Source organism: Manis pentadactyla, chromosome 2, assembly GCF_030020395.1.
Source record: "Manis pentadactyla isolate mManPen7 chromosome 2, mManPen7.hap1, whole genome shotgun sequence".
NCBI classification, from domain to species: domain Eukaryota; kingdom Metazoa; phylum Chordata; class Mammalia; order Pholidota; family Manidae; genus Manis; species Manis pentadactyla.
Genome location: NC_080020.1, coordinates 147,143,115 through 147,157,351, shown reverse-complemented (window position 1 = coordinate 147,157,351; position 14,237 = coordinate 147,143,115). Strand labels below are relative to the sequence as shown.

The following is a 14,237-nucleotide window of genomic DNA, read 5'->3' as shown; positions in this document are numbered from 1 at the left end:
AGCTTTTTGAAAGCAAAATGTGTCTCCCTGCATCTGGCATATTTTTGTCTATCGTTTGATATTCCTGATAGTTGACAACAACTACCCAAATTTCATGGCATTTAACAACCACTTCATTATGCTCACAAACCCTTTGGTCTGGAAGTTAGACCTGGTGCAGAGGAAAGGGCTAATCTCTTCTCCACCATGTCTGAGGTCTCAGCTGGAAGGACTCAGCCAGGTGCAGGTAACTTCAACGCTGGACACTGGAATCACCTGGAGGCATCTTCATTCATACATCTGGTACCTGGGCGGAGGTGTTATGAAAGCTGGGATGCTGACCTGAGCACCTCTGTGTGGCCTCTCCGTGGGGCTTGGGCCCCTCCCAGCCAGTAGCTGGTTTCCAAGTGATCATATCCCAGGAGTGAGCTCTGGAGGGTACACATTCCAGATGACCAGGTGGCAGCTGCATCCTTTAATGATCTGGCTCTGGAGGAGCATATATTGCCTCTTCTGCCATTCTCTGTTAGTGGAAGCAGTCTCCAGCCCTTCCAGATTCAATGGGAGAGGACACAGACCATACCTCTTGAAGTTTTTAAAACCACCTTATACGATGTTAGTTTCCACCTAAGGTGTGAAAGCTTCTCTGTCAAGACGACTGGATTTCTTTGACATGGGAGAGTGAGTGGCTCAAATTCCATGTGATGCAGAGGGTACTTTGTGGTTAACAATCTGCTGTTCATTATTATGATCTGGAGTCTCTATAAAAGTAAATGGGCTGGAACCACAGATATATTTACTGCCTTAATTTAGTTGCTAGCATTAGGCTTATTTTAAAGTATTTTCTCTCCATTTGGACTGAATGTCTTTTATCTAAGCTTATCTTCAATGTCAGTAAGTTCAGCATTCCTCAACAGCTGGAAGCCCAGATATTATGCGTTCCCCTTCTATTAATCTTCCGTAAGTTGATCTTTATAACCATTGAAGACATTCATCACCACAAGCTGTCGTTTCACATTTGTATGGCCTTCCATTTAGCTAAAGCAAACTCTATTTCTTTATCATGACTAAAGTTCTTTGTCATTTTAATAGTTTATAGAGTTCTTTCCTAGCAGGGGCTCAGAGTGTCAGATTGTCCATGAAGAACAAATGGATGCTAATAACATTTTTTGCTGTGTTTCACCTCAACCCCAGGGCTCTTTGGTAAATTTATTCCCCAGAAGACTCCTAGGTCTGAGTACCCCTAAAATACTCTACAGTCTGTGAGGAGACCTAGAGTTGGGCAGGTCTCCCCTGCATAGAACTAGACACTATTTCCTTTGTTCATCTTGCTCTACAAAAACTTGGTCTTGATTTTATTCACCTACACCATCTCTAGTTGATATGGGCAAAGTGCTTCAAACTGTTTAAAAAAATCAGTATCATCCATATTATGAGACAGGAAGGGAAGACAGAGAGCTGGAAGGGAGGCAAGCAAAGGGGGTGGTTAAGGCACAGAGAGAAGAGAAAGGCTGCTTCTCTTCAGAACAAGGTCACTGAAACCCAGAACCTCATCAGGGAGGGGAAGGAGCTATGCTTCCCAATTCAGGGATGAGATCGTGGTGCAACCCAGAGGTGAAGACCAGCGTGTCATCAGAGCGTCATTGGTCAGGGCAGCTGCGATGCCCTGGCCTCAGGTGTGTTCCTGCCCCGCAAAGGGCTGGCAGGTGAACAGGTTTGAGTCACTTGTGCCAGCTGCTGGCAACAGGGCATGAAAATCCTAGCCGGTCTGAGCCCTGCTGGGAGCACAGTCGAGGACCTGTATGCGCATTATAGGAAGCATTCTTTTCACCAGTGCTGGGTTGGGCAATCGACAAGATGTTATGGGGGATGCTGACTGTTAATTCCAATCCCAGGTCTCCATGCACTTAGTCTAGATGGGCTGACATGACGCAGCAACTGGCAGTTCCAATCGCTAATGCGGGGCAGGCCCAAGAGCTCAAGCTGGAGAGACTGACTTCCTGCTGCCTGAGGTTGTCAGGGGTGACTGCACAGGGGAGGGAAGTCTTGGGGAGGCCGGAGAGGGAATGTTGCATTTCATTACCTGAGACCAGTTTGGCTGAGGCGATTGGCAAGAGATGAACATGTCCCTCAGCATCTCAAAGATCAGTTCCTGTAGCCATGTCAGTGGAACCCCTGAGCATTTAGGAACTCCACTGAGGCCTGTCAGTGAGCGTCTGTACCCCTCCCCCTGGCCCCTTGTCTAAAGGAAAGAGCCACCTTGCTGTAGGTATGCTGCGCTTCTACTGAACAGAGGCAGGTGTGGGCCCTTTCTGTCTGCTTTAAGTAGGGCTATGAATCTTCTGAAGCATCGATCCTTCTGGATTCAGATCATGGTGGTTCTCCCACTTGAAGGGTACAAGCAGCTTATGAGTACTCTGGCACCTTTCCAACTTTTCTGGGCCAGTCACTGTACAGGCATAAATGCCTCCTGGCAGCCCAACTAGACAAGTTGAAACGACAACCCTGGTTTTTCCTGATGTGGAAGCAGGTACAGAGATGTCAAGTAACTTTTCTAAGGTCACAAGGCTAACAAGAGGTATAGGATTCAAAGACAGGCAGTCTGAGTCCAGAGGCTACATCTTGACTGCTTTGCTAGGTACATGCTCCCAAAGCCATTTACCAATGGGTGTGCCTTGGCTCTGCCACTGGTGGGTTTAGATAAGCTGAATGTCCAGATGCCCTGGCACAGCTCAGGTCTCTTCATCCTGGACAAGATGCTCTTCTGAGACACAGGTGAGAATCTATTAACATCCCACACATGCACAGGACTTCTATACAAAGCCTCCACCTAAGGGAAAAAGGTTCCGCACTTAAGCATGACTCCCTTGCCCTGCTTGGGCCCCAGAAATCCCTAGCTCGCCTTGTGGGAGACCTGCCCAGCAGAATCCTCAGGATGCCATGCCACCCATGGGGCTCCACAGGGCAGTAAGGGACACCTCAGCCCAGCTCTGTGTCTCATAGCTTGTGCTTGGGTTCAGACAGCCTGAGAGATTTGGATTGAAACCCCTATAATTGAAATACAAATTCTGTGTATGCATTTTTCTGGAAGGATAAGCTTCAGTCAAACTTCTCCAGCGGTCTGGGGCATGGTGAGAAGTGTCTGGCCCTTGGTGGATCAGGGCTAATTCATGCTCCATCAGCTACTGCAAGCCAACAACTGGTGCAATCCTCTCCCCACAGCTTTAGAGAAAATCAGGGCCCACACCAAAGCTGAGTGGTGTAAGTAAAGCGCTAAATACAGGCCTGGCAGATAATAACTACTCAATGAATAACCATCAGCTTTTAATAAATCATAGTCAGGTGATAGTAAGGAATTATTCGTAATTTTGTAAAGTGAGATAATGATATTGTGATTATGTTTTTAAAAGGCCTTAGCTAGACTAGCCTCAGTGATGAGGAGCAGTGGGAAGATGAAGGAATGAGAAGTGTTGACAGTCTTTGAGCTGGAGCTCAGCACTTGTGCCTTCATTACACATTTTCTCTACTTGTGATTTTTTAAAATTCCACAAAAATAAATCAAAGCTACTATTCCTAACAAGATGCAAATGACTGAGCCAAGCAGACGTGCTACTTTCCCCTGAATGGGAAGCCTCCCTGCGGGCCCATGGAGGATAGCCTGGCTTTGTTCCCACGGTCCAACCTTGACCCTACACACCGCACCTGGCCGAGGAGAGGGAAACAGGTAAGGTGCTGGTCCCACTCTTACAGGGTGCACGATCCGGGCATTTCGCCTCCCGGTTCGCCTCTCACTAGCCCTGCGCCTGTGGCACTTGACCTTCCTTCCAGGTCTCAGTTTTGTTTTTTGTAAAATGGGTGGCCGGCGCGGAGGAAAGGCGAGTACGGCTGGAGAGGAGCCGGGTGGGAGGGCGTGCAGCGCGGTACAGGTGAGGCGGAGCCTAGCATCTCCACGGGGTTGCCGCAGGGGGACGCGGGGAGGGGGAGAGGATCCCGGTTAAGGGGGAACACGCGCGCGCACACGCACACGCGCGGCTCCCGCCCGGCCCTCCCTCCTCCTCTCCTCCGCCCCCGGGGGCGGTCCCTGGCCCTGGGGAGGTCCGCGGGCGAGCACGCGGGGAGGACGCGCCCGGGGCAGCCGGCGGGCCGGGGCGGAGCACTCGGCCGCGCGGCTGCCGCCCGGGGCTCTGCCCGCTCCCCGCCCCCAGCCTCTCCGGCGCCGGGCAGCGCGGCTCCGAGCAGCCGGCGGCGCCGCGGCCGCGCAGCCTTTGTCTCCGGCCGCCGGCAGCGGAGCCCAGAGCAGGCGTAAGTGACCGGCGGCCGGACGCGGCCCGGGGGCGCGGCGGGGCCTGGGGTGCGCGCCCTGCGAGGGGCGTGGGCGCCGCGCTGGGGAGGCTGCCGGCTGGCCGGGCGCCGCAGCCTCGCGCTCGCGGAGGTGCGGCGTGGGTTTAAACCCTGTGGGCGCTGTTTCTCCGGGCACAGGCCACGCGGGGACGGAGGAGGCAGAGAGGACAGGCAGTGACGGAGAGACGGAGAGGAGCCGGCGCGCGTCCCCCCCATCCCCATCTCGGTCTCCACCACCACCGCCACCACCATCACCACCTTCACCACCATCACTGACCGTCGCCCATCCTGGCCCCCCCGCGGCCTGCCTTCCGCTCACATTTCCCAGTGCAACGCCAACTTTCTCAGATCATTTCCTCTCCACGGGTAATACTTTGAAAAAGCGACAGAGTGCCCCAAATTAGGAGTAAGTACATCTGCTGTGGGACATTCAGACATCTTGCCGCCTCAGTTTTCCCATCAGAAAAGGGGGCACAGTGATGCTTCATTCCTCACAGTCAGACTTTCAGTTTTTCTAATCTGGTACTTGGGAGGGTTTTATATATTTAAAATAATTTTTCTGTCACTTGGTTATAATGATGATGAAGTAATATCTTCTCTACATTAGATAAACAGGAGCTTTAGGTTTTCCTCTCCTTTGATTTCTGAGGAAATAGAGACATAAGGAAAATGAAACTGGCTAAAATAATACTACGATTGGAAGCAAAACAGGCACTCTCAAAGAAGAATCACCCAGGAGGGCTGAGGGCAGTGACTTTGATCTGAAGCGTAGAATGTGGCCTTGTGGTGGTCGGGTTCTGCAGATCTCATTATTTTGGATGCATGTAGTGTCCCCTGGGTGGTTTTCACCCTAGCTGAAAACTGTTTTGGTTGCTGTGTTTCAGAATGGGCATTTACCTGGTCTGAGGGACTGCTGCGTGCATGCAGAACAAATGCGCATCCATGGCCGGAGGGATTGTTAGTAAACCCAGCGGACAGCTCTTCTGATGAAGAGCAGTTTACAGAAAGCAAGCTCCTAAACCCTCCTTAAACTGCAGGTGAATTTTGCCTACTGGTTAGAAAATCAATCTTAAGCTTCCAGTTTCACATTCTAGTCTAAAAAAGAAAACTAGGCAATCCACAGTTTCTTGACATGCTTGGAAAATTTTCTCCCCCAGAAGTCAGTAGAGCAGGAATCCTTTTAATTAGAGCCATGAAGGAAACCCACATGGTATGGTTCCCCATATGTCCTGTTCCTACTTGGAGAAGGAGGGAGGTGATAATATTAAAAATGTGGACCCAGCTCATTCATTGAAATATAATTATATGCCATTAACTCAACTCTCTCTAGTTTGTGAAATGTATTTCTTATAGCATGTGTGATTCTATGGAGAATGGCTTTGAGGTCATTTCTTTCCCTAAGAGTATTTCAGGACCGCAGATTTAAGTAAGGCACAGTCAGTCTACCACAGTCACATTTTAGAAAAATGACATGAAGAATTACTTTAGCATATTTTTTATTCTGGATCTTTGGGAAGTAGCATCTTAAGGAACTTTTGTGCCTGTGGTTAGTATTGAATTCTGTTATGTCCCACGTGACTTGCTTTAGCCCATGTGAATTTTTAGATCCCCATATGAAATACATTATAATTTTAAAATAATTCATTTCTTTTTATTAATGTATGATTTACAAAATGTGCACACACACAAAAAGAATTTTTTCCATATAACCTCCACCTAGAACAAGATACAGAGTATTTCCATTGTCCCAGAGCATCATGCCCCTTCCAAGACCCCAGTGCTACTCTGCTGTCAACACAGAAAAATAATTTATTTTGTTTCCTCCCCTTCAATCCAGTTGGCCTATTCTTTCAGCCAGGGTGACTGAGTCCAGGCCCTAAGCCCAGCACTGTGTACACATGAGCCTTCCCCTGGAGAGGCAAATAAGGCAAATAGTTAAATAAGCAGGGTTAATACTGTATTTGCAGATACAGTGCATTATAGGAACTTAAGGCAGGCTGTCTCCCAGTTTGGGGGGTGTTTTAGTTTGGTTTTTGAGGGAGAAAGGGAAGACTTCTTGGAGGATGTGAATTCGTTAGTTAGGAACTGAAAATGAGTACAAGGTATTAGCTAAACTTGGAGTAGGAGGAAAAGGAAGAGTACACCAGGAAAAAGGAAAGTCATGAATCATGGCTCAGGAGTAAGAGTATGGAGGGTTTGGGTAGCAAAAATGAGTTGGGGTGGTTGGAGTACAGGGCTTGGGAAGAAGAAGAGTGTGAAATACAGTTGGAGGGGCAGTAAGGACCCGATTGGAAAGACTAAGGCTATGGTGAGGGGCCAGGCTTTGCTCTAAGGGCCAGGAGAAGCCATAGACAGGCTTTAATCATGGGCGTGGCAGGATGAGACCCCGCAACTGACTGCAGTGTGGAGGGGAGGCTACAGTGGGCATCCAGGTGAGATACAGGTGTTCAGACTAGGTGGTGGCAGTGGGAATGGAGAGGAATGGATGTACGTGAGAGAGATTTAGAAGGCAAAATCCACACACCTTGGTGTCTGACAGGTGAGGAGTCAAGGATGACCCTTAGGTTTCTTTTATCTTACAAAATGAGTGGAAGATGGTACTGTTGACAGGTAGCTGCATCTGGGGATGTCTTTCCCTGTGCACTACGTGAGACCTTAACCAGGACAGGAGAGGGTTCTTGACTCTGATCAAGAAAGAATTCTCTAGCAGGTCAGATGAGTGTGGGTAAGGAAGGAATTCATTAAAGTGAGAGTGGTAGTGAATCGCAGCAGCTGATCAAGCAGTAGAGCGCAAAGAAGAAGAGAATGAGAAAAAGGAAGTTAATTGAAATCCTCCTCAGCATAGGGCAGATCCCTTACCAACTCCTGAAGCCAGGTTCACCTGGTGCCCACTGTCTGCTTGAATCTGCACGGCATGGGAACTAAGCCCCCACCACCCCAGGATCTGGGGAGCTGCAGAACACTGGATGGAGTGATACTATGTTCTGAGAACTTCCCAAGCTAAGAAAGATTTTCGGGAAGCCTACTAAAGAGCATGATTACACAGCTGCTGTCCTTCCGGGTTACCCAGGCAACAAGAACTTGCAAGCCCTAATCAGAGGTCTTAGTAGCCCTTCCCTACCCGTGTGAAGTAGGACAGGCAAAGTGAAAACTTGTCTTAAATCTAGAAAATTGAATGAAGTAGTGAAGTAACAAAGATGCTTCCCATTGGGAAAGGGGTCTCCAATTAACCTCCTGAGAGACTTTGAAGAGCACAGAGACAAAACACAATAAGTTTGTCAGCAAGAAGGTTTTATTTAAGGCAAAGTACACACTTGAAGAAAGGGGAGTGTGGGCAGCCTCAAAGAGGAGGCTTGCATAAAGGCTTAGGATTCATGTCTTTTAAGGATTTCAAGAACGGGGTAAAAGGCCAAGGCAGCACAGGCTGACCTGTGGTCTCATGATGTCCATCCCCAGTGAGAGACATCATGTCATTACCCACATCCATCCTCTCGATAGTCTGTAAGACTAACTGAACCCAAGGAATTTATTGGTCCTGTTCTTCTCCAAGATAGCAGTTACCCCCAAGCAGTGGGAACATAACCCTTGTCCTGCCTTAAGATTAGATCAGTTGTGGGCTAATTACCATAAAATATGTTAGGAATCTTACCTCCTAACTCCCTGGTTTTTAAAATGGAATCTTAGCCTAAAGATGGAGTCCCTCCTGTTCTTACTAGACTATATCTCAGCCTTCATCATAGGCAGGAGAAGTTCATCATGACGCCTGTCCCATGTCCCTGTCCTACCTCAGTACCATTGGGAGTACAGGGAAAGCATGTAGTTTATATAATATCATTCTGTGATATTTTTCTTCCTGAATGCATATGATTTCAGGTGCCAGTTAGCTTGTGGAACATTTAGGTGGAATATCTCCTGGGAAGTTGTAACAAATACTTACTGGGCCATTTCTACGCCAGGCTTGCTCTGGGCAGTTGAGATGCAACTGTGAACAAGACAGCAAACTATGCCCTTGTGAAGGTCACATTAGATCAGGCTGGAGCTGCAGCCTAGATGACTGGAGGCTTCAGGGCGAATGAGGTTGCTCAGCAAGGTTTCAGTGGAAGAACGGAAGTCACAGATAAAGTCCTGGGGAACACTAGGAGACTTCACAGGAGAAGAAGAGAGATGACAGGGAAAGCAGGACAAGTGTGGCCTGCAGAGGTCTTGGGAGTGGTCCCTTGGGTCAGAGGCAGCTGAGAAGTGCGAGATGGGGACTGAAGATGGCCTATTTTGGTGCTTCTCAAAATGGGGTTTCCTGGACCACCAGGAAAAGCAGCATTCCCCTAAGAATTTAGAAATGCAAATTATTGGATTCCACCCCAGACCTACTGAATCTGAAATTTAATCTGAATCTGAAACTCTGAGAGTGGGGCTCAGCAGTCCATGCTATAACCAGCCTTCCAGGTGACTGCAATGTACACTGAAGTTTGGGGATCATTGCTCTTGCTCTGATTGACAAGGAGGTCATTGGTGACTGGGAGACCTGGTAATTCTGCTGACTTTACAGCATGCTTGGGGAAACTTAAAAATGTTAACAGGAGTGTTAAAGTTTTCTTTTTTTCAGATATTTCAGATGTCTTATTTTCTTCTGCATGTTTGAGTTTTTTCCTTTCCTTCATATGCCAGTTGAGAATGGATTCATATTTTCTTTTACTCTGTTCTGTATGTTTTTGAAGTTTTGTTTTTGATCTACCTTGAAACACGTCCTTTTATGGGGGCTCATTATGTTAGGCCACCTGCATCATTGATAATAAGTTCACTGCCTTTAACTCTGAAATTGAGGAATTAAAATACCCAAGCAGGGTGCAGTCATGAATATAAGTGAATCTCAACTCTGAATGGCAGTCTGAGAAAACACCTCAATGCTAAATTAGCTCTTCCAAAAAGTTCCAAGACTATCAGGGTATATTTCTATTTATTTGAACTTGTTACTCATGAGAAGTAACTGGAAGTGTGCCCTTTTCATCCAAAGTGATCCCACAATACAATCCTAATTATTGTACTTCTGATGTACTTCAGAGGGAGAGGACTCAGTAGCATGGTCTTCCCTGATTCTTTTGTTGCCAGACTCCTCTAAGTATTTCATTTCCTTTGATGGGAAGAATTAGAGCATATTACTATGTTTTGCTATCTAAAATCTATGGTAGATTTTTAAATAAGAAGAAACTGATACAGATATTACTCTTATTGCCATCCCTGTCCAAAATGAAAACTTCTCTTTTTAGAAGAATAAAACTAGTGAGTAGTTCCAGTGCTCTGCATAGCAACGAGCACAAAGAAGTTCCTCAAATATTGACCGGATGGGTGGATGGATGGGTGTATTGGATGGACAGGTGAGTGGGTGGGTGGACTGGTGGGTGGATGAATGGACAGGTGGGTGGGTGGGTGGATTGGTGGATGGATAGATGGTTGGACAGGTGGGTGGGTGGGTGGGTTGGTGGATGGATGGATGGGTGGTATGGATAGATGGGTGGATGGATGGGTAGATGGGTGGATGGATGGATAGGTGGGTGGGTGGGTGGATTGGTGGATGGATGGATGGGTGGTATGGATAGATGGGTGGATGGATGGGTAGATGGGTGGATGGATGGGTGGATGGATGGACAGGTGCGTGGGTGGATGGATGGACAAGTGAGTGGGTGGGTGAATTGGTGGATGGATGGATGGGTGGGTTGGATAGATGGGTGGATGGATGGACAGGTGCGTGGGTGGGTGGATTCTTGGATGGATGGATGGGTGGGTGGATGGATGGACAGGTGGGTGGGTGGGTGGATTGGTGGATGGATGGATGGGTGGTATGGATAGATGGGTGGATGGATGGACAGATGGGTGGATGGATGGACAGGTGGGTGGGTGGGTGAATTGGTGGATGGATGGATGGGTGGGTTGGATAGATGGGTGGATGGATGGGTGGATGGATGGGTGGATGGATGGACAGGTGCGTGGGTGGGTGGATGGATGGATGGGTGGGTTGGATAGATGGGTGGATGGATGGACAGGTGGGTGAGTGGGTGAATTGGTGGATGGATGGATGGGTGGGATGGATATATGGGTAGATGGATGGGTAGATGGGTGGATGGATGGACAAGTGAGTGGGTGGGTGAATTGGTGGGTGGATGGATGGGTGGGTTGGATAGATGGGTGGATGGATGGGCAGGTGGGTGGGTGGGTGGATTGGTGGATGGATGGATGGGTGGGTGGATGGATGGACAGGTGGGTGAGTGGGTGAATTAGTTGCTGGATGGATGGGTGGGATGGATCGATGGGTGGATGGATGGGTAGATGGGTGGATGGATGGACAGGTGGGTGGGTGGGTGGATTGGTGGATGGATGGATGGGTGGGATGGATATATGGGTGGATGGATGGGTAGATGGGTGGATGGATGGACAGGTGGGTGAGTGGGTGAATTGGTGGATGGATGGATGGGTGGGTTGGATAGATGGGTGGATGGATGGACAGGTGCGTGGGTGGGTGGATTCCTGGATGGATGGATGGGTGGGTTGGATAGATGGGTGGATGGATGGGCAGGTGCGTGGGTGGGTGGATTGGTGGATGGATGGACAGGTGGGTGAGTGGGTGAATTAGTTGCTGGATGGATGGGTGGATGGATGGGTAGATGGGTGGATGGATGGACAGGTGGGTGGGTGGGTGAATTGGTGGATGGATGGATGGATGGGTGGGTGGGTGGGTGGATTGGTGGATGGATGGGTGGTATGGATAGATGGGTGGATGGATGGGTAGATGGGTGGATGGATGGACAGGTGGGTGGGTGGGTGGATTCTTGGATGGATGGATGGGTGGGTGGGTGGAATGGTGGATGGATGGGTGGTATGGATAGATGGGTAGATGGGTGGATGGATGGACAGATGCGTGGGTGGGTGGATTCTTGGATGGATGGATGGGTGGGTGGGTGGGTGGATTGGTGGATGGATGGGTGGTATGGATAGATGGGTGGATGGATGGGTAGATGGGTGGATGGATGGACAGGTGGGTGGGTGGGTGAATTGGTGGATGGATGGATGGATGGATGGGTGGATGGATGGGTAGATGGGTGGATGGATGGACAGGTGGGTGGGTGGGTGAATTGGTGGATGGGTGGATGGATGGGTAGATGGGTGGGTGGATGGGTGGATGGGTGGATGGATGGGTGGATGGATGGACAGGTGGGTGGGTGGGTGAATTGGTGGATGGATGGATGGGTGGGTTGGATAAATGGGTGGGTGGATGGGTGGATGGATGGACAGGTGGGTGGGTGGGTTGATTGGTGGATGGATGGATGGGAGGGATGGATGGACAGGTGCGTGTGTGGGTTGATTGGTGGATGGATGGATGGGTGGGATGGATAGATGGGTGGATGGATGGATGGATCAGTGGTTCAGAAGTTAGACAAGCTGATGAATTTATGGATAAATGGAGGTGTAGGTAGACAAGTGGATGGATAAAAAGTTGGCACTAGAGCTGTGTTTGCCTGAAGAGGGAAAACCAGTCATTTAAAAAATATTGCCCCGCCTGAAGAGGGTGCAGTGAAATGAGCTGAAGACTTGGAGTTTCCATTGGTACTGCTCTTTATTTCCAATGTGGTCATGCACAAACCCTCTAAGATCTGTGAGCCCCGGTGTGAAAGGAGGGTGTCGGCCCACTCGCTGCACTTGTGTGGTCAGGGCCAGATTGTATGATGTCCAGGACGGTGGTGTTAAGACTAAAGGACCATGGGAATGGAAATAATTTTTATTCAATGTGGTTAGATAATGGATTGTAGTTTGGGGTTGTTTTTGAATATGCCAGAACTGCACTTCTGCTCAGCTTTGGGGACATCCAGGTCAGTCTATGTGCCAGCGCACACAAGGTTTTGGCAGGCACCTTTTTTGGGGGAAGTGACTGCTCCTATCTGAATTCGGAATACAGTGACTTTTGGCTTATCACAGTGTTTCCCATACGCGTCATGGAAGCACATGTCACAGCATGCCAAGCAGGTGATTTATTGATTAAAACAAGATGAACATGTACAGAAATAAAGGTAACTTAAATAGTTTGATGTAAGGGTGAGATGCAGCTATGGCAAAATGGCAAAGGTGGCAGACACACGAATGGTCAAGTACGGGGCAACTCCAGCTTCATGTATCTGAGAACTGGGTGCATAAAAGTCATCCAAAGTTCCTGGCTGTTGAGAATATATCACAAGCTATTTTTCTTTCCAAACCAAGGGCAATCCAGTGGCACCATGAGCTAGCTCTCCTGCCCTTCCATTGGTGATAATGATCCTTCGAGATAGACCAGCTTCTCTTCATTGTTTACAAAGTGCTTTCACACTTTGTTTTCTGTACACAGGGACTCTGTTCGGTAGGCACTCCCATTGCCACTTTTACAGATAAGGAGGGAGGAGGCCACAGAGCCACGGCTCCCATTCAGCTGTGTACATGGTGATTCTTTGAAAGAATCATCAGATGGTGGAAATGGAATCAGAACTGGCCAGTCCCCAGCAAATGGCATATAATGAACACAACACCCAAAGGAAGGTGTTTCCCTGTGTGTGCTATGGATGCTAGCCTAAGTGTCAGCTATTTGAGCTCACATTGAATACTTACAAAGCAGGTATGAGCTCTCACCGTGCCGACACACCCCATGAGCCTCCCACCACAGTCTTGGGAGACATCTTTGCATCAGGGACATCTAACATATAAAAACAGTTGGCTTTTTAGCAAAGCTTTACTGGGCACTTAGCAACCTCTCAGGGATGCAGTTTTTAGTCCCTGAAAAACTGGCTCTTTAAGTCAATTCATTACAAGAAAATAGATGCATTCATTCATAATCAGTTTAGTCATACATTTTACAAGCATTTATGGAATGCCTACTACATGCAAGAAGACATAGAAATAAGAAAGATTTTGTTCAATTATCTCTTTTTTATCTTCACTTTTTATAGAAAAATTACTGAAATGGAGATTAGGCAATAAAGAAAAGGGAGTTTTGAAATTTTTAGATACTGATGAGAACATCTTTTGACTTTCATGCTGTTGGCCTCAGACACTCAACTCTGCTTCAGAACTGCTTAGCCCCGCTGGGGACTTCGATGAGAGCTTCTTTGCTGCTGTTATCAAAGTTTTTATGAAACAGGGTGCTTGGATTTTTGGTTGATGACGACATTGTTATGTATCTTCTGAGTGGAAGCTTTGTGTCTGCTAGTCAAACCAGGTCACAACAGTTTCTGTAGGGGACTGTCTCAAACCAGGCTGTGGAGCAAGGAAAGTGCAGAGGACTTGGAAATGGGTAAGCCAAGCTCTGGGGTAAGCATGCTCGTGAATGGGAAGAGTGCGGGTTTTGGAGTCAGGCAGATCTGTGTTGGAGGCCGAACAAGGCTGCTTAACATGCTGGCTGGTTGAGTTCTATTCCCTTCTGCGCTTCAGTGTCCTTATTTGTAAGATGGAAAGTATAATAGACACTTGTAAGGTTATTGTAGGGATCCACTGATACTTAAACTGAAGAGTTTCCATGTACCAGGCTCCGTGTCAATGTTTCTCCCCACCCTATGTGGGGGGCACCATTATTAGCCCCATTTTACAAACAAGGAAACTGAATATGTAAGACTTAACAGGTGTCTGGAACAGAGTGGACTTTAAGTAACTTAGCATGCAGTCATCGAGTCTCTTCTGTTCTCTTGCTGACTATGCGCTGTTCTCCCTGGGCTCCAGTTCACTCATGAGCTGATGCAGACATACCTGCGGCTTCTAGGCAGTCACCTTGTGGAGATGTTCATGTAAAAAGTTGGCTGGGAAAGCACTTTGTGATGGGAACATGCTCTAGTGACACATACGGCCATGGCGCGTCACGTTGCCGGGGCCACTGATGGCATCTGCCTCCTGCACTGGGCTGCATACCA

General features: G+C 48.3%; 1 protein-coding gene across 3 annotated transcripts in view; it reads left to right on the top strand.

The window, feature by feature from the left end:
• Positions 1-4,106: 4,106 nt before the first annotated feature.
• Positions 4,107-14,237, top strand: part of GPR45 (G protein-coupled receptor 45) — an 80,779-nt gene continuing 70,648 nt past the window's right edge. For all 3 annotated transcript variants that reach the window (XR_005032018.2, XR_005032019.2, XM_036921496.2), the window contains exons 1-2: positions 4,107-4,281; positions 4,459-4,726. The gene's annotated coding sequence lies outside the window, so the exon portion shown is untranslated. The remainder of the gene's footprint in view (positions 4,282-4,458; positions 4,727-14,237) is intronic.